A 22,765-nucleotide genomic window follows, 5' to 3' on the forward strand; every position below is an offset into this window, starting at 1 on the left:
CACCATAAGTAAAGAATAATCGTGAGTTGACAGACAACTAAAGTATGGGAAGCGATTCGGATCCAGACTGGAATTTCTATATTTCTGAAAAGGTTCCACCAAGACGGAATGGTGTTCTGGAGAATCTTTTTCCCTATCTCAATTGTTTTCTGTTCTAGAGTATAGAAGTGTTTTGTGAGATAATTACAGCTTTTAGCAGAGCGGTAAGATGTTCGGGTAGAGGGGGAATTGCATAGCCAAAATGTACAACATAATCCTGCAGGTTTGTAATGTTTTCCTTCACAGTGAGGTGGACAGTGGAGGGTTCAGGAATGGGGACAATCTGTTCCTGGGCCACTTGAACTGATGCCTCAGGTTTGAAGCAAAAACTGCTGTCACTTACCGGACACCAGAAGTGTCCATGTTGGTAGTGGGGTACACTGGTGGTGACACAATATGTCCCACCCACTATGTATTCTACCTGTGGAGGGACATGGTCTTGTGTCATTACTTCCATGGTGCAGTTAATAGGCTGTGCACCAGCAGCTTTAAACCCACACTGTGACTTTGAATGGGCACTCAAGTACTGGGGACACAGTATTACGTGTGCACCCCGGCTCTGGCACCCGGAGAGGTCATTACCCGGTGCAGCGTGCTCCAATTTTATGACAGAGGGTGGGACCGCTGCGAAACGAATGTGTGCACCTCCCTGAATAACTCCAATGTTCTCCACCCGGTATACCGGTGCGGGTCAGGCTGTCCCATCCTTGACCGGTATCCTTAATACTATCCCCATAATATTGTGGTTAGATTTCCCATAGTCTACTGGGGCAGGGTAGGCTTCAGAGATTAGGTGGAGCTGGCACGGGAGGAGACTAAACCTTGTTTTAAATCCTCCAGGTTGTTGCTACCCTCGCCCAACAAACATGCCCCATAAAGTATGCATACCTCGTTCTGTGCAGCCTGGTCCAAAGTGTTTCTATCCTCCCGTATAAGTACATTCACTGTCTGTGCATGTTTTTCCAGCTCGGCCACTATTGCTTTTAAATGGTCAGTCATAGCCTGGTCCTCGTGTAGTTCTGAACCTATTACCGTGTTCTCTTGTTTCATGATTTTCCTCAAATGATTCTTTCAACCGTTTATCTGTGTTTGCAGTGCTATGTCCTCCAGACTATTTATTACAGAGGATCCTGTATTGTAGGCAGTGAAAACGCTGTTTATGATTCCCCTTCTAGGTCTCCCCGAGCCCATGGTGTCCCGAGCGTTTAGGGTGTATAGGTCTGCTTTGTCTACATTTCCAAAGTCTAACTCATAACATTTCTTGAACATGTCTCTAAGTAGGGCCTAGTATAGCAGCTCTGTTTCCTTTGGGCACCATGCAGGTAGGTGTAATTCGGTAAGGTTTAAAATTACTCAAGCTACTGCATAGTGTACATCCTGGTATAACACCTTTTCAGTCGGTACCAATACTAATCCGTTCCCAGGTCCCTTGGTGGTGGTAGGACACCTTTCTATTACTGTGCATATTGGCGGGGTTGTGGGCAGGATTTCTTAATGTGTGCTCTTAGTTCGGTGGCATTAATTGGGAGTGGGGAGTGTGGGACCGCGCACCCACGTAGGCTAGAGTCCCACCCCATCCCTTCCCCTTCATCTTGCCATTGCCTGCAGGACAAATATTCTCTGATTCCCACATGCAAACGTAAATTCCTTGTTCGGATTCCCACCATTTGTCCCAACACACTTTTACTCCTCCCCGTGTCCCCGTGATGGTGCGGTACGTATCATTTCCCAGTCCGATTCCTCGTCCCATGCGTCCTTGCTGAGTTTCCTGTGCCACCACCATCTTCCCAGGGGGATCTTTCCTTTGCAAGTCAAACACACACATTTCCCTCTGTAACACTGACTCGGGCAGCGATGATCCGTATCCGGGGGCATGGAACTGAGGCCTCCCCGTAGGTAAAACCTTCCTGGCTGGAGTAGTGGATAGAATTAGATCCCAGCCACCCTGGCCATCTTCCCTCGTGGGTGTAAACGGCGAGTTCTTCCATGTCTCAGGGGCCACCCCCGGCGGTTACGATCGGTGCTCTTTCTCCTGAACACCCGTAAATGAGGGATTCTTCCACATCTCCTCGGTCACCGCTGCTCATCCTTATCAGGGCGAGCAGGAACAGGACCCTTGCCATACTGTTCTCTTTCCTGTAGTGGCACATAAAACAGATTGTCCAGCCCTGAGAAAGCTCTCCAGCTTGACAAAGGTGACCGAGTTCCAATTTGGGCTCATAGTCTTTAATTAACTGGCTGTCTTATTCAGTTCCTTGTGGACTGATGTCTGGTTTTAACTTTTATCTCACAGCTGTTTTGCTTGTTATCTCACCGGTGCTTTCCTTAATAGTTATACCGGTAGATTATTCTTACTCCTGGGTATTACCCGGCCTGTGTCTCTTTTAAGAGCTGCTCCGGTAGATTCTTTTCCTTACCCCAGTAACTAATACATATACTGATAGGTCCTTACTATACAGTATAAATGCACACGAGGCCCATGCTTGTGAGAAGATCAGTCTGTGACCTGTCCTTTATCCCTTAGCACTCAAGTGATAAAGGTGGGTGGAGCTTCCCCTTTTGTACCTGAAGGTCCAGGTTAGGAGTGTCTCCACCTAGTGGTCATTGTTCTCACAGTGTACAACTTAGGTCAGTTTATACATGGGTTACAATGCTGGTTGAGTAAATGACATCACCTCCCCCCCAAAGTCTTATTGGGATCACAGGTTGAGTCTCTCTGGTGGTTTAAGCTCTCTTGTAGAGCGCCTGAGTTGGGGCTCTGGTTGTTGGGCGCTGGCCTGAGTGTCTGCTGTTTGCAGTGCCTCAGGCCGATCCAGACTGCCCACAGTGATTGGGCTCTCCTCCCTTTGGTTCCGGTGTTCGGACACCTGTGGTGGAGTGAGCTCTACATCGTGTTCTTCCTCTGCTTCTTCTATGGGGTTGCTGAACCTTCTTTTTGTTTGATTCACGTGTTTGCGGCAGATTTGTCCATTGGTAAGTTTAACTACCAGAATCCTATTTTCCTCTTTGGCAATCACAGTGCCTGCGAACCATTTGGGCCCTGCAGCGTAGTTGAGGACAAAAACAGGATCATTTACATCAATGCATCGCGCCCTCGCATTCCTGTCATGGTAGTCATATTGTGGCTGGTGCCTGCTCTCGACAATTTCTTTCATGGTGGGGTGTATAAGGGATAGCCGGGTTTTATGCATCCTTTTCATTAGCAGCTCTGCGGGTGGAACCCCTGTGAGCGAGTGTGGTCGGGATCTATAGGCCAACAGGATGCGTGATAAGCGTCTTTGTAGGGAACCCCCTTGGATTCTGAGCATCCCCTGTCTGATTATCTACACTGCTCGTTCTGCCTGGCAGTTTGAGGCCGGCTTGAACGGTGCCGTTCTGACATGGTTGATTCCATTGCCTGCCATGAAGTCCTGGAATTCAGTGCTTGTGAAGCACGGGCCATTGTCGCTGACCAAGACGTCCGGTAGACCGTGGGCGGTGAACATTGCCCGCAGAGGATGTGCTTGAATTTAAAATGTCACACTCGATCCATTTGGAGTAGGCGTCTACTACAACCAGAAACATTTTTTCCATGAAAGGACCTGCGTAGTCCACATGGATGCGTGACCAAGGCTTGGCGGGCCATGGCCAGGGGCTAAGGGGGGCTTCCCTGGGTGCATTGCCCAGCTGGGCACACGTGTTGCACCTGCGAACACCAAGTTCCAGATCTGCGTCTATCCCTGGCCACCAAACGTGTGACCTGGCAATTGCCTTCATCATGACAATGCCCGTGTGCTCATTGTGGAGTTCTCTGATGAACACCTCTCTGCCCATCTGGGGCATGACTACGTGGTTTCCCCACAGTAGGCAATCGGCCTGAATCGAGAGTTCATCCCTGCGCCTGTGAAATGGTTTAAATTCCTCAGGGCATGCCCTGTACGTGGCTGCCCAGTCCCCATTCAGGACACATTTCTTGACTAGAGACAATAGCGGGTCTCTATTTGTCCAGACTTTAATCTGACGAGCTGTCACGGGTGAGCCTTCACTTCCGAAAGCTTCAACAGCCGTGACCATCTCAGCACCATGCTCGGTAGCCCCTTCAGTGGTGGCTCGTGGAAGCCTGCTGAGTGCATCGGCGCAGTTTTCGGTGCCCGGTCTGTGCCGAATTGTATAGTCATAGGCGGCTAATGTAAGTGCCCACCTCTGTAGGCGGGCTGATGCGTTTGCATTTATGGCCTTGTTGTCGGCCAAAAGGGATGTTAGGGGTTTGTAATCTGTCTCCAACTCAAATTTCCTGCCAAACAGGTACTGGTGCATTTTCTTTACAGCATATACATATGCGAGCGCCTCCTTTTCTACCATCACTTAACCCCTTTCTGCCTGGGACAGACTCCTGGAGGCATAAGCTACCGGCTGTAACTGACCCTTGACATCGACATACTGCAACACACACCCGACACCATAGGATGATGCATCGCACGTTAACACAAGTTTCTTACGTGGGTCGTATAGTGTTAACAGAGTGTTGGAACATCACAAATTGCATGTTCTATTGAAAGCCCTTTCCTGGCTGTCCCCCCAGACCCATTCGCGACCTTTGCATAGGAGCATGTGTAGCGGCTGGAGCAGCGTGCTCAATTTGGGAAGAAAGTTAACAAAATAGTTCAGGAGCCCCAGGAACGAACGCAGCTCCGTCGTGTTATGGGGTCTGGGTGCTCTCTGGATCGCTTCCATCTTGGATGCAGTAGGGCTGATCCCGTCTGCTGTTACCCTCATCCCCAGGAATTCTACCTCTGGAGCGAGGAAGACGCACTTCGCCTTTTTCAGTCGCAGCCCTACCCAGTCCAGTTTGCGTAGCACCTCCTCCAGGTTGTAGAGGTGTTCTTCAGTATTGTAACCCGTGATGAGGATGTCGTCCTGAAAAACCACCGTGCCTGGAATCGACTTGAGGAGGCTTTCCATATTTCGTTGGAAGATCGCGGCGGCCGAGCGAATCCCGAACGGACATCTGTTGTACTCAAACAACCCATTGTGTGTCGTGATGGTGGTCAGCTTCTTCGATTCACTCGCCAGCTCCTGGGTCATGTAAGTTGAGGTCAGGTCCAACTTTGAAAAAAGTTTGCCACCGGATAGCATCACAAAGAGGTCCTCCGCTCTCGGTAGCGGGTACTGGTCTTGGAGTGACACCCGATTGATGGTGGCCTTGTAATCACCACATATTCTGACCGACCCATCCGCCTTGAGCACCGGCACGATCGGGCTCGCCCAGTCACTGAATTCGACTGGCGAGATGATGCCTTCCCTAAGCAGACGGTCCAATTCGCCTTCTATCTTTTCCCGCATCACATATGGCACCACACTAGCCTTGTGGTGTACTGGCATGGCATCCGGGTTTATATGAATCACTACCTTGGCCCCCATGAACGTGCCGATGACGGGTTGAAATAATGAGTCAAATTTGTCCAGGATCTGTGAGCATGATACTCGCTCCACAGAGGAAATTGCATTGACATCGCCCCATTTCCAGTTCATGACAGCAAGCCAACTCCTCCCCAGTAGTGCGGGACCGTCCCCTGGGACAATCCAGAGTGGCAACCTGTTCTCCGAATCTTTGTGGGTCACGACTATAGTGGCGCTGCCTCGCACCAGAATGATCTGCTTTGTGTAAGTCCATAGCTGTGCGTCAATCGCCGATAATTTTGGTCTCCTGGCCTTGGACGCCCACAACTTTTCGAACTGTTTCATACCCATCAGGGACTGGCTGGCCCCCGTGTCTAGCTCCATTGATACTGGGATGCCATTGAGGAGCACTTTCATCATTATCGGTGGCGTCCTGGTCTATGAACTGTATACGTGCTCCACATGAACTTGCTGAACTTCAGCTTCCAGCGATTTCCCTCAGCGTTCTGCAATTTCTGCAGGTAATTTGCTCATCTCTGCAAATTCCGGCTGAGTGTGTGCCTCCTTACCTCCAACATGAGCTGTTGTTGGAAACAAAAGGTCCCTTGCAAGTCGTCCCTGACTGCCCCTGTGACTGTCCTTGAATGCGCCATTAACAGGTATTGATGGCCCCATTACTGACCGCATTGTCTCTTGCAATGGCGTGAATCGCCGTTCAGCTTGCCATTGTCTCTGTCGAACTCCCCCTCTGGGTTCAACTACATGTTGGGGCATGCCCGATTGCCCTTGTCTGCCTGGAGAACTGTGTGCTGCTTTAACAATATTGAATCTCTGTCCTAACCATTCCTTAACACAGTACCTCTCATCTGTTCTGCTAGTGGCCATGCTCGCGTGGTTTAAATCCCAATTTCTCATCGCCATTGATAGGTCCTTACTATACAGTATAAATGCACACGAGGCCCATGCTTTAGTGAAGGTCAGTCTGTGACCTGTCCTTTATTCCTTAGCACTCAAGTGATGAAGGTGGATGGAGCTTCCCCTTTTGTACCTGAAGGTCCAGGTTAGGAGTGTCTCCCACCTAGTGGTCATTGTTCTCACAGTGTACAACTTCGGTCAGATTATACATGGGTTACAATGCTGGTTGAATACATGACATATGCACTTATCATTACACAGATAATCTTACACTATAAATTATTCACGAAACATTCTTAAATTCATATCGTACTATATATGTACATCTGCCACCCGTCTTCGGGTGACCAGATTAATTCCTGCCAGCTTTCTTTCTTCTTTTGCTGCTGGGTGTCGAGCGGGGCCGGTAGTAATTCGGCCTGCACCGCCGGACCCGGAGTGTCCTGACTGGAGGTGGGTTTGAGTCCAACAATATCAGGGGAACAACCCCTTCAGTGCTACAGCACACCGCTCCTTTGGGGGTGGCTGCCTGGTTCGTTTCTGCCCCTGGGGGTTGTTCTGCCTGCCTGGGGACTCTCACTTGGTGGCCGGTCCACCGCTATCATTCTGAGGGTCCCTCGTTGTCCGAGGCTACCGGCTGGGTGTCACTGCTCATGGGTACCCTTTTGCGGCTTGTCCCTTTCCTAGGGCTGAACCAATCAAATTGGAGCGCTGGTGACCACGGTGTCTTTCGCCGTGATGTGCGGGGAGTCCTTCTTAAGGCTCTGGCTACTGTGGGCACGTCCGAGTCACAAATGATTGGGGGGACAGTTCCTCCAGTAACACAGTCCACCGCCCCCCTAGGTGCAGCCTGTGGGTCCATCACGTTTCATGTAGGAATTCCACAGTTGGGGGCTGCTGGCTGGGGGTCCCTGTCTTTAGCACGGTTCACCGTTTTTGGCTATCCCTTATGTTTAGCTGCCACCCCTGGGTTGAAAAGTTTGCACTGATTTCTATGGAACCACTTTGTATGGCAGGGCAATTTTATGGCATAGACCATGGGACTTGCGTTGTCAACAATGTGGTACGATCCCATATATAGTGCCTTAAAGACCCCTACTCTTGCGTAGTTCCTTACCATAACCTGGTCCCCTATCTCCCACTCGTGGTGCTTGCGGGGCTCTGGCAGCAGTTGGTTACTCCGATGCTGTTTTCCCATGTTGTTAGCAGCCTGCCAGTGAATCTGTTTGAGCTATTCAAACAGATTCCTGACAAAGCTGTCCCGGTTCACTTCCCTAAGCTGACCTTCCGTGAGTACCGGGGCTAACACATGGGTGGGGGTTCGCATGACTCTACCGGTCATGAGCTCGTACGGGGAGTACCCCGTGCTCTTTGACTGGCTGGCCCGGATCCCCATGAGGACGAGTGGGTGAGTCCCCTGTCTCTTTGCGCAGCCTTTCTTTGATGGTGCAGTTTAAACGTTCCACAGGCCCGGATGACTGCTGGTTGTGGGCGACATGCCATTGTCCTTTGATGCCGAGCATCTTAAGGGTCTCCTGCATCACCTGCCCGGTGAAGTGACTCCCTTGGTCGGACTCCACGTATTGTGGTAGTCACCATCAGGAGAACACTTCTCTGACCAGGATCCTGGCTGTTCCCAGGGCAGTGGCTGTTCGACATGGGAAGGCTTCCACCCATTTGATGAATACATCCACCAATACTAGGCAGTACTTGTAGCCTCCCTGGGCAGTGGGTAGGGGCCCGATGTAATCGATTTGGATCGACTGCCAGGGTCCCTCTACCCTCCTGATATGTCCCATCGACACCTTTATTTTCTGGGGGCCGGGGTTGTTGGCCGGGCACAACAGACAGTTAGCACAGAACTCGCGGATTTCTTCCCTGAGTCCCGGCCACCACCCTGCCTGTTCCACTCGTTGCCAAGTGGTCTCAGGTCCGAGGTGTCCTGCTCCTGGACCCTCTTGGGCAAGCTGGAGGAATTCTCTCCGTTGTTGTTGCTGTATTACCCATTCCTCTCCCCTGAACAGCATGCCTTCTTTAATGGCAATTGCTGTGCTGCTATATGGGCCATCTATCCTTTCCCCTTTAGCTAGCATGTTCAGGACAGTTTTGAACATGGGGTCTTGGGTCTGAACCATTTTTAGGTCTGGGGGCAAAGCTATCCCTGCCTTCCCTGCCGTCCCCATCCTGCCCCTGACTGCTGCGATGGGTCTTGGGTTGTTCGGATCTCAGAACTTGCCCGTGCGGGCACCTTGCTTGGCCAACACGTCAGCCTGCTGGTTTCGCTCGCTACGGGGTTCGGTGGTGGAATGTGCCTTTACCTTATGTATATAGATATTCCTTTCCTCCCCTACACCTTTTTTGATCTTTTCCAGTAGGGGCTTTATTGCCAGAGGCCTCCTGTCTGTGGTTGTGTATCGCGGTGGGACCAAATGGCCAGGTACTCCGTACACGAATTGCATGTGAACATACTGTCCGAGCAAATCGTGTATGGGGTGGGGAATTCTTTGGGGTGTGTGACTACGTACACCACCGCTGACAGTTCAGCGTGCTGGGTGCTCATAATACTGGGGAGCCTGTGAGTCGTTCACCTGCAGATACCGTGCTTGAACTGTCCACATCGATCTCTCGGCCTGTGGGGTGTAACCCAGCCTGAAAGTCTATTTCAATTTCTCATACCCCTTCTATGGAACACCGGTGGGCTGTCCCTGGATAAATCATGTTGGCTGCGAGTCTTGGCTCGCAGAGACCCTTTACCCTTAGGTCCATTTGAGAGAGGAGCAGGGTCCAGCGAGCAATGCGGGCACTGCTCACTGTCCCGTCCTTGATTCTCCCATCCAGGAGCATTTGGGTGGGCGTATGGTGGGTAAGGAGTGCGATAGGGGACCCCCCTGTGAAGATCAGTGATCTTTTCACAGCCCAGTGAGTGGCTAGGAGGTGCTGCTCACAGTTGGAGTATCCCTTCTCCACGTCCGTGAGTATCCTGGAGGAGTAGACCACTGGCCTCAGCCGGCCGTGCCGCTCTTGGAGCAGTACTGCACTCAGACTGTCCCCACTGGCTGCTACCTCCAGGAAAAACTCTTTACCCGCATCGATGGCCCCTAGAGTTGGCGCGGTCTGCAGGTCTTTCTTGAGTTGGATAAATGCTGCCTCGCAACCTTTGTCCCATTCCCACTCCACTCCCTTGTGTAGGAGTCGGAGCAGAGGGGCTGCTGTGGCTGCATAATCCTCAATGAAATCTCTGCAGTATCCGGTTAGCCCTAGAAAAGATTTTGCTCCTGTTACTGTGTTGGGGCTGGTAACTTCTGCACTGCTTCCCTCTAGATTTGTCAATGGCTCTTTCCCCAGCGCGCACAACCAGTCCCAGGAATTTTTCTTCCTTCAGGCCGATCTGTACCTTCTTGGGATTCACTTTAAATCCTTCTTCTTTCAGCAGCTCCAGCAGTTCAGTCAGCAGTGGGCCATGTTCCACCCCCTCATCAGTGAATAGGAGCAGGTCATCCACATACTGTATGAGCTGCTGGGGTCAGTTGAAGCTCTTTAAACAGTTGGCCATACACTGATGGAAAATAATGGGGCTGTTGTGGAAGCCCCGAGGGAGACAGTTCAAAGTGTACTGCTGTCCTTTAAAGGTAAAAGCAAACTTGTTCTGATCTTCCCTTCTTAAAGGTATGGACCAGAGCCCGTTGGAAAAATGTAGCACCGTGAAGGTGGTCGCGGAGGTTGGGATACTTCCATGGTTCATCAGTCATTGAAGGTTGGCATGCAGGTATAGCAGGCGGTTAAGAAAGCAAATGGCATGTTGGCCTTCATAGCGAGGGGATTTGAGTACAGGGGCAGGGAGGTGTTGCTACAGTTGTACAGGGCCTTGGTGAGGCCACACCTGGAGTATTGTGTACAGTTTTGGTCTCCTAACTTGAGGAAGGACATTCTTGCTATTGAGGGAGTGCAGCGAAGATTCACCAGACTGATTCCCGGGATGGTGGGACTGACATATCAAGAAAGACTGGATCAACTGGGCTTGTATTCACTGGAGTTCAGAAGAATGAGAGGGGACCTCATGGAAACGTTTAAAATTCTGACGGGTTTAGACAGGTTAGATGCAGGAAGAATGTTCCCAATGTTGGGGAAGTCCAGAACCAGGGGTCACAGTCTGAGGATAAGGGGTAAGCCATTTAGGACCGAGATGAGGAGAAACTTCTTCACCCAGAGAGTGGTGAACCTGTGGAATTCTCTACCACAGAAAGTAGTTAAGGCCAATTCACTAAATATATTCAAAAAGGAGTTAGATGAAGTCCTTACTACTCGGGGGATCAAGGGTTATGGCGAGAAAGCAGGAAGAGGGTACTGAAGTTTCATGTTCAGCCATGAACTCATTGAATGGCGGTGCAGGCTAGAAGGGGTGAATGGCCTGCTCCTGCACCTATTTTCTATGTTTCTATGTTTCAATGAGGTCGGCGACAGCAGCAACGGTGGGTGCACAGGCGGGGATGTTACGGTTGAGTACTCGATAATCCATTGTCGCTCTCCAGGAGTTGTCTGGTTTCTTAACCGGCCACAATGGAGAGTTCACATGGGTAGCTATTGGTCTCAATACCCACTGTTTAACCAGCGAACCCAAGACTGCCTCCGCCTCCCTGGGGAAGTTGTACTGTTTCTGTGGTCGGGGCATGGGGTCCCCATCCATGCTAACCTCGACCCCGTTTATTCTCCCACAGTTGTGTTTGTGAGTGGCAAAAGCTGCAAGGTTTTTCCTCACATATTCTTGGTACTCTATCAGAGTGTTACTGACCAGTGATTCAAGGTTGTAACTCTCCTTTGGCTTCATGGTGCACACCATCCCTTTTCCCTGTTTTCCCAGGATAACCATCACCTCACTCTCCTGTCCCGTACAGACTGACCTCCAAAGACAGTAGTTTCTTAAATCCACTAAGATCCCGTGGCCGAGGATGAAATCTGCCCCCAGGATCCCTCTCCCTTCCTGCTGCCATTTCATTAGGCCACAAGTTCACTTAGTGTGGAGTGTACCTAAATGAATGGAGAGCGGAACAGAGAATGAGCCAGTCTGTTCAGTGCCTGTGAAACCCACAAAGCTGTAGGGGACCCTGTTAGACAGAAGTTAGGTGGCAGGCTTAGCTGCATAGACAAGGGTGCTTGAGGCACCGTTGTCCATCAGGTAAGTCTCTTTCACTTTTTCCACTTCCATCTGAACGGTCGGTCTCCCCCACGCATCATACTCGAGGGAACATCGGTGGACAGGCTGTGCTTGTCCTCGTCACGGTTTTGGTTGGGATGGGGCAGATGGGATTTCGGTACCGGTGGCGGTGGCTACCTTCCCAGGGCCATCTAACATGGTTCGGAGTACGGTTAGTAAGGTATCAAATGAGTGGGGAGGGACTGGCTTATCTGTCTCGGTCCTTTTGGCCGGGGCTGGAGAACTCTTTCCTGCGCTATTCTTCCATGGATTTCTATAATCCTTTCTCCAGTGCCCACTTTTTCTGTACCCGAAGCACGTGCGTTTTGTATCGGAGGGGTCGCCCCTCTCATGGTGCCATTCCCTCTTATCCTGGCTAGGTCGGATTTCGTGGACCCTTCCCTGTTGTGGGAACTCTTCCGTCCTCTGCCATTCCAGTAAGCTAGGGTCAGTTGCCTGACCACTCCCTGTTCGGTGGCTTTTGGATCTCTTGGGTTGAACCAGGCCTCAGCTTTGCCTCTTATTCGGGGTAAACTGTTAGCTACTAGGCTACGGAGCCAGTGGGCTAACTCGTCTGGGCTTAATTATCCCTATCTATGTCCCCACTACAGGCGCTTTGGTACACAGGCCAGTCGGTCTGCGAAAGTTGTGGGGTTTCCCCTGTGAGCTGCACTGTTTTCTCCACTCTGGAGAAGGGACTCCCATCATTGCAGCCCATGACTTCTAAAATGTCTTTCTGGATGGCAGCAAGTGTTCTTCGGTCCCCTTTTGCTCTCAGTAGAGAGGGACTGGTACAGCTTGCTGTCCAGGGATAGGAGGAGCATATTTGCCATTTCTGCATCATCGCACCCATTAATATCCCCTGCCTGTTCCACCTCCATAAAGTGTACTGAGGGTGTCTCCCTTTGGAGTTAGCTTTCCCAGGTGGCTTATCATAGCCCTAAGCTGTTGGGAAGTGTGGGGGACCACAAACTGACTTTCCAGGGGCCCTTGACCCCCGGCACTGGTGGGCGGGCCAAATTTCTATTGCCGGACCGGGCACATTGGCCCTGGTTCTGGCTCGCCTACCCCTCCTCCCTGCTGCCAGAACGAGCTGAAAGTCATCGTCACAGGTGGTGGTGGTTCGCTATCCCTCTCTGCCTCACAGCTTGGTCGTCCCTCCTGCTGCTGCACCAGTGTAGTCATCGGTGCCACAGCTGGTGGCTGAATAATTTCTTCCTGCTCTTCCAGCCTTACCTGGGGTGTATCCGGGATTTTTATGCATACCATCCCTTTTGCCTTGGATAGAGTAAGGTTTAGAGTTTTAATTTGTTGTTGGCAGGGACCGTGGTCTCCTGATTCAAACCCATTAGTGCGAGCTACTTTATAAGCTGCCTGCACATCTTTTAAACTTTCCTGGAGCTCTTTTACTTGTAGGGTGAGGCGAGTGCTTTCCTCCCGCCGTACCTTTTCATTACTTTTGGCCTCAGTAACCTGACATTGAAAATAGTCCTGACTGTTTCCATTATTTGGGGCCTTTCCTGTTTTAGCTTACGGAGTTCTCCCCATAACCTTTCTTCTGACATAGCCCTTTCCTGATAGTTCTCTGCACATTCCCATAACTCTGCCTGTAGTGTCTCATTGTCTAGGACTTGGACCTGTCATTGTAGACAGACCAACCAAATTGCCTTCTCTACTGCTTATTTGTGATGTTTGCTTGCTGCCCACTGGGCTGCAGTGTCAGCTGGACACTCAGCACACAATAACCAAGCACCCATTCCTTAGTGACATTGACCTTCTTATACACATAGGAAGAAATCCTCTCTTCCATCTTGGTTCTTTGCCCCAAACCAGCCCTCTCTGCATCACACCCCTTGTACCAGAGTCCTGCCATGGTCGGCATTTAATTTTGTAAGGAGTACTCCCAGGTTCTAGACTCTGGGTTTATTTGGGGGATGTAATAAAGTGCAAAGGACAACTGGTTTGATGCAAAAGAACTTTGATTTTATTACAGACAAGAAAATACAATGTCAAACTTAGAATCACTCTAATAAAGAACAATACATTACACATTCAAAGGGGGTTACAGTAAAATTAGACCTCCCACCTCCCAGTACCTAATCCTAGCTAGTTTAGACTCCAGGACAGTCAGGGCCTATGCTTACCAATCCTTTCTGGTCAGTTTGCGGTAGTTCGCGATTTTGGGGTTCATTGAATTCTGTAGGTTCTGCTTGCCATACCCCGAACGTCGGAGAAGACTTCTGACTGCGCAATCTGCAGTTGGGTTGAGTCCGCTGATGCGGTAAAGCGTGCTTTGGATCTATGGGGTAAATACCCGGTTTTCTTCGTTTGAAATAGGTTCAAAGTCTCTTTAGTAATGTTTTCACCTGTTGGTAGTCAGGCCTTAGATTGTAGAGTGGAAACTTTCAATTCTTCGGTTTCTTCCTGTTGAAGTTTTGTTTCGAGTTTGGTCGATCGCAGTGGTTTTTTGTTGGTACCGCGTTGGCTGTGGTCGATTGCTGCCGCGATGGTGATGTACTTCCTTCCTTCAGGACTTTAGGACTTCGAGGCTGGAGAAGTTAGTTTACAACTGTCGCGTTGGTTTCTCTCCTTTCTTGATGACATCAGTGTGGTCTCGGTTGTAAGGCAAAGTGTGTCATACCCTCTGTTGAAACATACGGTTTGAGCTGTTCTAATCTTCGCGCCAAATCAGTCCAGGATTCTTTGTTTAAATTTGGCGGGCTTGACCTTTCTTTGTAATATTTTGGCGGGCTTGTTAAAAGTTAATACGTCTTGGATGGGTTGCATTTCTAAATCTATTAGCTTGGTAATCGCAATGTTCTTTTGTGCTTAGTTTTTTGCATACGGACTGTAGTAGGCCCTTTGTTCTTATTCATGTTGAAGATGGCTTTTCTCAGTTTGATTTGATGGCTGGCCATCTCTGAGTTATTGCTGGAATGTAAATGTCTCTTGTGGAGAAGGGTTTTCGAATGTCCATTCCTCCAGACAAATTAACTTAGTCCCAACACCCAGGCAGTTCCAATAATCAAGTGGGCTTTTTTAGTTATTTTGGCCCGCCCACAGACTTGAATTTGTCTTTTAAAAGTCCAAAATTCGATTAAAGTTCGTAGTTTCTTTCATAAGCACTTTAGGATTTCAAACTTTCCAGTCGATAATCCCAAATTAAATTTCCTTTCGAATGAGCCCAAACACTGGCGGGGTTCTTGTGAATTTTGCACCCTTCACAACTTACATTGATATTGTGCCTTTACCGTAGTAAAATGTCCCAGGGCACTTCACAGAAGTGTTATCAAACAGAATTTGATATTGAGCCACATAAGAAGATATTTGACCAAAAGCTTGATCAAAGAGATAAGTTTTGTGGAGCGTCTTAAAGGAGGAGAGAGGTGGAGAGGCGGCGAGGTTCTGGGAGGGAATTCCAGAGCTTAGGTCTGAGGCAGCTGAAGGCAAGCCACCAATGGTGGAGCGATTAAAATTGGGGATGCACAGGAGTCCAGAACTGGAGGAGTGCAGAGATCTCAGAATGTTGTAGGGCTGGGGGAGGTTCCAGAGATAGGGACGGGTAAGGCTGTGGAGGGATTTGTAAACAAGGATGTGAAATTTGAATTCGAGGCGATGCCGGACCATGTAGGTCAGCAAGCACAGATGTGATGGGTAAATGAGACTTGATGCAAGTTAGGATATGGGCAGCAGAGTTTTGGATGAGTTCAGGTGAAACTCTGTTTCTCAGTAACAACATAAGCATGGTGTCAGCTTCAATGTGCAGCTTTGCTCTCTGCTATGAATCTCAATTCCACAACCCCTGTGATGCTTTCTGACTGCCTCTCTGAAATCAAGACATGGGTGAAAAATAATTTCTTCAAACTAAACATTAGCAGGACCAAACTTATTCTACATGGGAACATGGGAAGATAGGTACAGGAGTAGGTCATTCAGCCCCTCGAGCCTGTTCCACCGTTCAATGAGATCATGGCTGATCTGTACCTCAGCTTCATTTATCTGCCTTTTCTCAATATTGCTTGATGCGCTCACCTAACAAAATATTGTTGATCTCAGTGTTGAAAATTTCAATTGACACAGCATCCATACCCTTTTGGGGAGAGAGTTCCAGATTTTCGCTCACCACTGTGTGAAAAAGTACTTTCTGATTTTGCTCCCAAAGGATCAAAATCTAATTTTAAGCCCCCCTTGTTCTAGATTCCCCCACCAGAGGAAATTGTTTCTCTTTATCTACCATTTTGAATGTCTTTACCATATTAAACACTTCAGCCCCTATATTGGTGGCCTTACCGCCCACTGCCACCCGCTGCCGCTGACTGCCGTCAAGGTTTCCTGCCGTTTTCCTCTCGCTCCCAGTTTCCACTTGGGCAGGAGCGGGCGGGAGGGGAGTACCGCTGGGAACTGCCTGCTGACGTCCTCTGGCGGCCAAGTCACGTAAGTGGCCTTCCACCTACCGAGATGCCAGATTGGTGTGGGCGGGAGTCGGCGGGAATCAGCGTCAGCAGGGGGAAGGACTGCTGCGTGGAGGCTGGTCTTACCCCGACGGTAGGTATGAAGACCTGCAAAAGAAGGTTAGTGAACATCTTTAAAAACATTTTTTACAGTGACTTACCTGGATGGGGTCCTCTGCAGATGTTCTGGTGATTTTTTTTTGGTGATGTTTTACTTTTCAGGTCTTCCACCCTCCCTGGGCCCAACTCCATCCTCGGCAGTACTTGGACAGCAAGCTCCTTTGCGGCCGAGATTGAGAGATCCCGCCCGCTGCTGCCCAGATTTACGGCATATGCTGTTATTTTGCTGCCGGGCGGTACTGCCACCTCTTTTAGAGGAATCTTTCAGGCAAAGTATGGCCCAGTGCCTCGGTGGCCATCAGCGGTCCTTTGGGCGGCAAATGGGCGGGTCTTGCAGCTCATGAAAACCAGGGCTCTCAATTAGATCAACCCTTAATCTTTCGAAGGGAATACAAACCATGTAAGGAACGGGTCACTTGCCCATTCCTGCTGGCAGGAGGCCTGAGCCCTTTTGAGGTCCAGGCTTCATTTCCATGTTTCTGGTGAGAAAACGCATTCCAACAGGCGTTTCACAGTAGCTTACTGTTTCCAGGCTATCGCAATAACAGGCAAAGTAACCCTAACCAAAACCTTGAATGCCACTTTCTAAAATTGTGACTATGTGGCATTATCCCTTGCAATCTCTCAGCAGCTACCAACAAAGTTGATTGCACGATCCTCCTCCAATGGCATCCACCACTGTGCAGCTCCATGGTTCCACCATTACCTAGCCAATCATAGAGATAGCATTTCTAGCAATGGTTTCTCCACCCACTCTACCACTTGCATCTCCGGAGTCCCCCAAGAATCCATCCTCGGCCCCCTCCTCTTCCTTGTCCATGTGTTGCCCCTTGTCAACATCACCTCTCCGCCACCTCTCTTCACCCGTCCTCTGCCTCTGCGCTGTCAGACTATTGATACCCGTTCTTGGATGAGCTGTAAATACCTCTGGATAAACATTGGGAAAAATAAAGCAATTGTCTTTCGCCCCACTACAAGTTCTGTACTCTCATCACTAACTAACTCTATCCACTTCCTTGGCCAATGTCTGAACAACACTGATTGCAATCTTGACATCCTGTTCATCCACAATCAGAGCTTCTGACTTCACATTCTCTCCATCACAAGGATTCCTATTTCCACCTCCATTACATTGCCTGCTTCCATCCCTACTTCAGCATAGCTTCTGCTAAAACCCTCATTCACTTCTTTGTCACCTCCAGAATCAATTATTCCAGTACAGTCCTGGCTGGCCTCCCATCCTCTGCCCTTCATCGGCGCGTCCAAAACTTTGCTTCCTGCATCTTATTCCAGTCCCCCAACAGCTCAAAAATAAATTCTCATCTTTGCATTTAAATCCCTCCAGGATATTGCCACTCCAGAACTCCATATCTTTATAACCTCCTCCGGTCCGTTTTTCCAACTCCCCTCCCTTTGCCCCGCCATTGGCGGCTATGCTTTCAGCTGCCTAGATCCCATTCTCTGAAATTACCTCCCTATAATCCTCTGTTTCTCCATCTCCCTCTCTGCCTGTAAGACCCTCCTTAAAATCCACCACTTTGATGAAGCTTTTGTTCATCCCTCCTAACATCTCCTTCTTTGGCTCAGCGTCCACTTATTCTTTTTTTTCCATCCCTCTACCTGGCCACTGTCTGAGGCTGAACTAGACAGTTTGTAACCCTGGTGTCTTATTTGAGCCTGAGCTGAACTTCTGGCCCATATCCTCTCCATCATCAAGACCGCCTACTTTCACCTCCACAACATCGCCCATCTCCGTCCCTGCCTCAGCTAATCTGCTGCTGAAAGCCTCATCCATGCCTTTGTTATCTCTAGACTCGACTATATCAATGCTCTCCTAGCTGGCCTCCCATCTTACACCCCCCGTCAACTTGAGCTCATCCAAAATTCTGCTCCCCGCATCTTAACTCGCACCAAGTCCCATTCACCCATCACCCTTGTGCTCGCTGAAGTAAGTTTGTTCCTGGTCCGGCAACATCTCAATTTTAAAATTTTCATTCTTGTTTTCCCTTTCCTATCTCTGCAACTTCCTCCAGCTCTGCAACCCCCTCTCCCCACCCCCTGAGATCTCTGCGCTCCTCCAATTTTTATTTCTTGACCATCCCTGATTTTAATCGCTCAACCATTGGTGGCCATGCCTTCAGTTGCCTAGGTCTAAGCTCTGGAATTACCTCCCTAAACCTCTCTATCTCTCCATCTCTCTCACCTCCTTTAAGACCTTCCTTAAAACTCTTTGACCAAGCTTTTGGTCACCTGTCCAAATATATCTTTATGTGGCTCGATATCAAATTTAGTTTGATAATGTCTCCTGTAAAGCACCTTGGGGCATTTTATTACATTAAAGGTGCTATATAAATGCATGTTATTGTTCCTGTTATGCCTCTTGGGAAGCATGTTGGGACATTTTTCTTTGTTAAAGGTGTGATATAAATGCAATGTGTGATATATTATTTAAAACCCCACAAATTTCTCAGATAATTCATCCCGCACATCCATTCCCATTCATACTTTTCCGAAGAAATTCTGCATTATTATTGCATTTACAATTCTCTGCAATTTCATTTTGAAACAAATAATTGTGTTACTGAAAATAACAGCTCTCCCACACACAGATATGAACACAACTCTTATACAATTGCAGATATCTTTGATGACTGTGCTCTTCTGGTTTAAAGAGGGTAATAGCAAGATTGGTATGTTATCAAGTCTGTATTAGCTAAGTTGCTTGCAGTGTGTGAAGAACAATGTTGATATTAAACTCCACTTATGCCATCCAATATGTTGGTCTTTTTTAGGCTTTTTCAAGGTAACTTACAAAGTAAAAATAAACCATTTTATTAACATTGAATTCCCAACTGAAGGTAACTCTTAAGCTAATGTACTATCATTTGATCAATAGCATGCCTAAGTGATAAGTTACTTTTAGGTGGTTTAATATTAGTTTGGAAGCTTAGACATAGTTCTAATAGGCAGTATATTCTGTTGGTATTTGAGGTCATATTTGGAACAGACCATAAATTATGCCAGTCGACTAAAATGTTCTTAATGGAGGAGATAAAGCATTATAATTGGGCTCATTTCTGCAGCCATCATTCTTCATAATGAGAAATGAGATGAAAGCAAGGTGCGGAAGATGAAAGTAAGTCAAGCAGGAGAAGGTTGTATCGTAAGGAGCGAATCTCTGGGCCTTTCATGTACAAGCTGGCTTATCAAAAGAGCAGTGCTGATAGAAGTTCAGAGTCTCCAATGTGCAAAGCTGGGCACTGAGTAAAAAGAGATCTTCAGTGACTCAAGTGTGACTGTAAAATTCACAAAAGATGTTATTACATTTTCTGGTTTCAGGATTGTTCCAATCACCAGCATTGTTGAATGTCCCGTATCTGCCGGTATGTACGAGTTGACTGATGGCATATTCTGGAAGGCTCATTCCTTTCCACATCAACACAGAGAAACAGACAGTGATAATGTTAGGTAACTTTGAAAGTATGAGGCATGAATTGGCTAGGATAAATTGGCGAATGATGCTTAAGGGGTTGACTGTGGATGGGCAATGGCAGACATTTAGAGACCGCTTGGATGAACTACAACAATTGTACATTCCTGTCTGGCGTAAAAATAAAAAAGGGAAGGTGGCTCAACCGTGGCTATCAAGGGAAATCAGGGATAGTATTAAAGCCAAGGAAGTGGCATACTAATTGGCCAGAAATAGCAGCGAACCCGGGGACTGGGAGAAATTTAGAACTCAGCAGAGGAGGACAAAGGGTTTGATTAGGGCAGGGAAAATGGAATACGAGAAAAAGCTTGCAGGGAACATTAAGACGGATTGCAAAAGTTTCCATAGATATGTAAAGAGAAAAAGGTTAGTAAAGACAAACGTAGGTCCCCTGCAGTCAGAATCAGGGGAAGTCATAATGGGGAACAAAGAAATGGCGGACCAATTGAACAAATACTTTGGTTCGGTATTCACTAAGGAGGACACAAACAACCTTCCGGATATAAAAGGGGTCAGAGGGTCTAGTAAGGAGGAGGAACTGAGGGAAATCCTTATTAGTCGGGAAATTGTGTTGGGGAAATTGATGGGATTGAAGGCCGATAAATCAACAGGGCCTGATGGACTGCATCCCAGAGTACTTAAGGAGGTGGCCTTGGAAATAGCGGATGTGTTGACAGTCATTTTTCAACATTCCATTGACTCTGGATCAGTTCCTATCGAGTAGAGGGTAGCCAATGTAACCCCACTTTTTAAAAAAGGAGGGAGAGAGAAAACAGGGAATTATAGACCGGTCAGCCTGACATCGGTAGTGTGTAAAATGATGGAATCAATTATTAAGGATGTCATAGCAGCGCATTTGGAAAGAGGTGACATGATAGGTCCAAGTCAGCATGGATTTGTGAAAGGGAAATCATGCTTGACAAATCTTCTGGAATTTTTTGAGGATGTTTCCAGTAGAGTGGACGAGGGAGAACCAGTTGATGTGGTATATTTGGACTTTCAGAAGGCTTTCGACAAGGTCCCACACAAGAGATTAATGTGCAAAGTTAAAGCACATGGGATTGGGGGTAGTGTGCTGACATGGATTGAGAACTGGTTGGCAGACAGGAAGCAAAGAGTAGGAGTAAATGGGTACTTTTCAGAATGGCAGGCAGTGACTAATGGGGTACCGCAAGGTTCTGTGCTGGGGCCCCAGCTGTTTACACTGTACATTAATGATTTAGACGAGGGGAGTAAATGTAGTATCTCCAAATTTGTGGATGACACTAAGTTGGGTGACAGTGTGAGCTGCGAGGAGGATGCTATGAGGCTGCAGAGCGACTTGGATAGGTTAGGTGAGTGGGCAAATGCATGGCAGATGAAGTATGACGTGGATAAATGTGAGGTTATCCACTTTGGTGGTAAAAACAGAGAGACAGACTATTATCTGAATGGTGACAGATTAGGAAAAGTGGAGGTGCAACGAGACCTGGGTGTCATGGTACATCAGTCATTGAAGGTTGGCATGCAGGTACAGCAGGCGGTTAAGAAAGCAAATGGCATGTTGGCCTTCATAGTGAGGGGATTTGAGTACAGTGGCAGGGAGGTGTTACTACAGTTGTACAGGGCCTTGGTGAGGCCACACCTGGAGTATTGTGTACAGTTTTGGTCTCCTAACCTGAGGAAGGAAATTCTTGCAATTGAGTGAGTGCAGCGAAGGTTCACCAGACTGATTCCCGGGATGGTGGGACTGACCTATCAAGAAAGACTGGATCAACTGGGCTTGGATTCACTGGAGTTCAGAAGAATGAGAGGGGACCTCATAGAAACGTTTAAAATTCTGACAGGTTTAGACAGGTTAGATGCAGTAAGAATGATCCCAATGTTGGGGAAGTCCAGAACCAGGGGTCACAGTCTAAGGATAAGGGGTAAGCCATTTAGGACCGAGATGAGGAGAAACCTCTTCACCCAGAAAGTGGTGAACCTGTGGAATTCTCTACCACAGAAAGTTGTTGAGGCCAATTCACTAAATATATTCAAAAAGGAGTTAGATGAAGTCCTTACTACTAGGGGGATCAAGGGGTATGGCGAGAAAGCAGGAATGGGGTACTGAAGTTGCATGTTCAGCCATGAACTCATTGAATGGCGGTGCAGGCTAGAAGGGCCGAATGGCCTACTCCTGCACCTATTTTCTATGTTTCTATGTTTCTATGTAATTGTTAACTTTATAGATTGTTTCATTTTTACAGCTGCATGTGCATGGAGATATAGGTATCAACATTCAAAACAATGATATATCTTCATGTTAAGGATTTTTCATCCCTTATTATGCAGATAGCCTTTGATTCTGAGAAGAAAAAGCTATCCTTGTAATTGCAGTACTTGGGATCAAGAAATTATGGTTCTCATCCTTCAAAAGAGGTTTGACCTTCATCATCCTTTCATTTCTCTTTCTGACCTGGCACACTTTGAAGCTGCTCTAGTGTTTGCTGTTATTCAACAACAACATCAAGTTTTTTTTATATAGTGCCTTCAGCATAGTAAAACATCCCAAGGCATTCACAGGAATGTAATTAGAAAAAAATTGACATTGGGCCACATAAGGAGATATTTGGACTGATAACCAAATGCTTGGTCGAAGATGTAGCATCCTAAAGGAGGAGAGCGGTGGAGAGGTTTACGGCGGGAATTCCAGAGCTTACGGCCTTGGTGATGAAGCCATGGCTGCCTATGGTGGAACAATAAAAATCTGGGATGCATAAGAGGCAGAATTAGAGGAACACAGAGTTCTCGGAGGGTTGTAGGGCTGGAGGAGGTTATAGAGATAGTGAGGGGCGAGGGATTTGAACACAAGAATAAGAATATTAAAATTGAGGCGTTGTTGGACCAAGAGCTAATGTAGGTCAGCGAGCACATGGGTGATGTGTAAACGAGACTTGGTGCGAGTCAGGATACTGGCAGTACTGTTTTAGATGTGCTTGAGGTTTGAACACTGTCTCCTTCAGTGAAAAAACTAAAGATACAACTTGGAAGAAAGCCTTACATAGAGCAGAGTGGAGAAAGATTACCTAACTCCAAAAGGCACACGTTTATGAAGAGATCCATGTCCTCAACTGGGATGAAGGCAATATCCTTCTTGTCATCATCATCATCATCATCATAGGCAGCCCATCGAAATGGAGGAAGACTTGCTTCCACTCT

The sequence above is a fragment of the Pristiophorus japonicus genome, chromosome 1 (assembly GCF_044704955.1).
Source record: "Pristiophorus japonicus isolate sPriJap1 chromosome 1, sPriJap1.hap1, whole genome shotgun sequence".
NCBI classification, from domain to species: Eukaryota; Metazoa; Chordata; class Chondrichthyes; family Pristiophoridae; genus Pristiophorus; species Pristiophorus japonicus.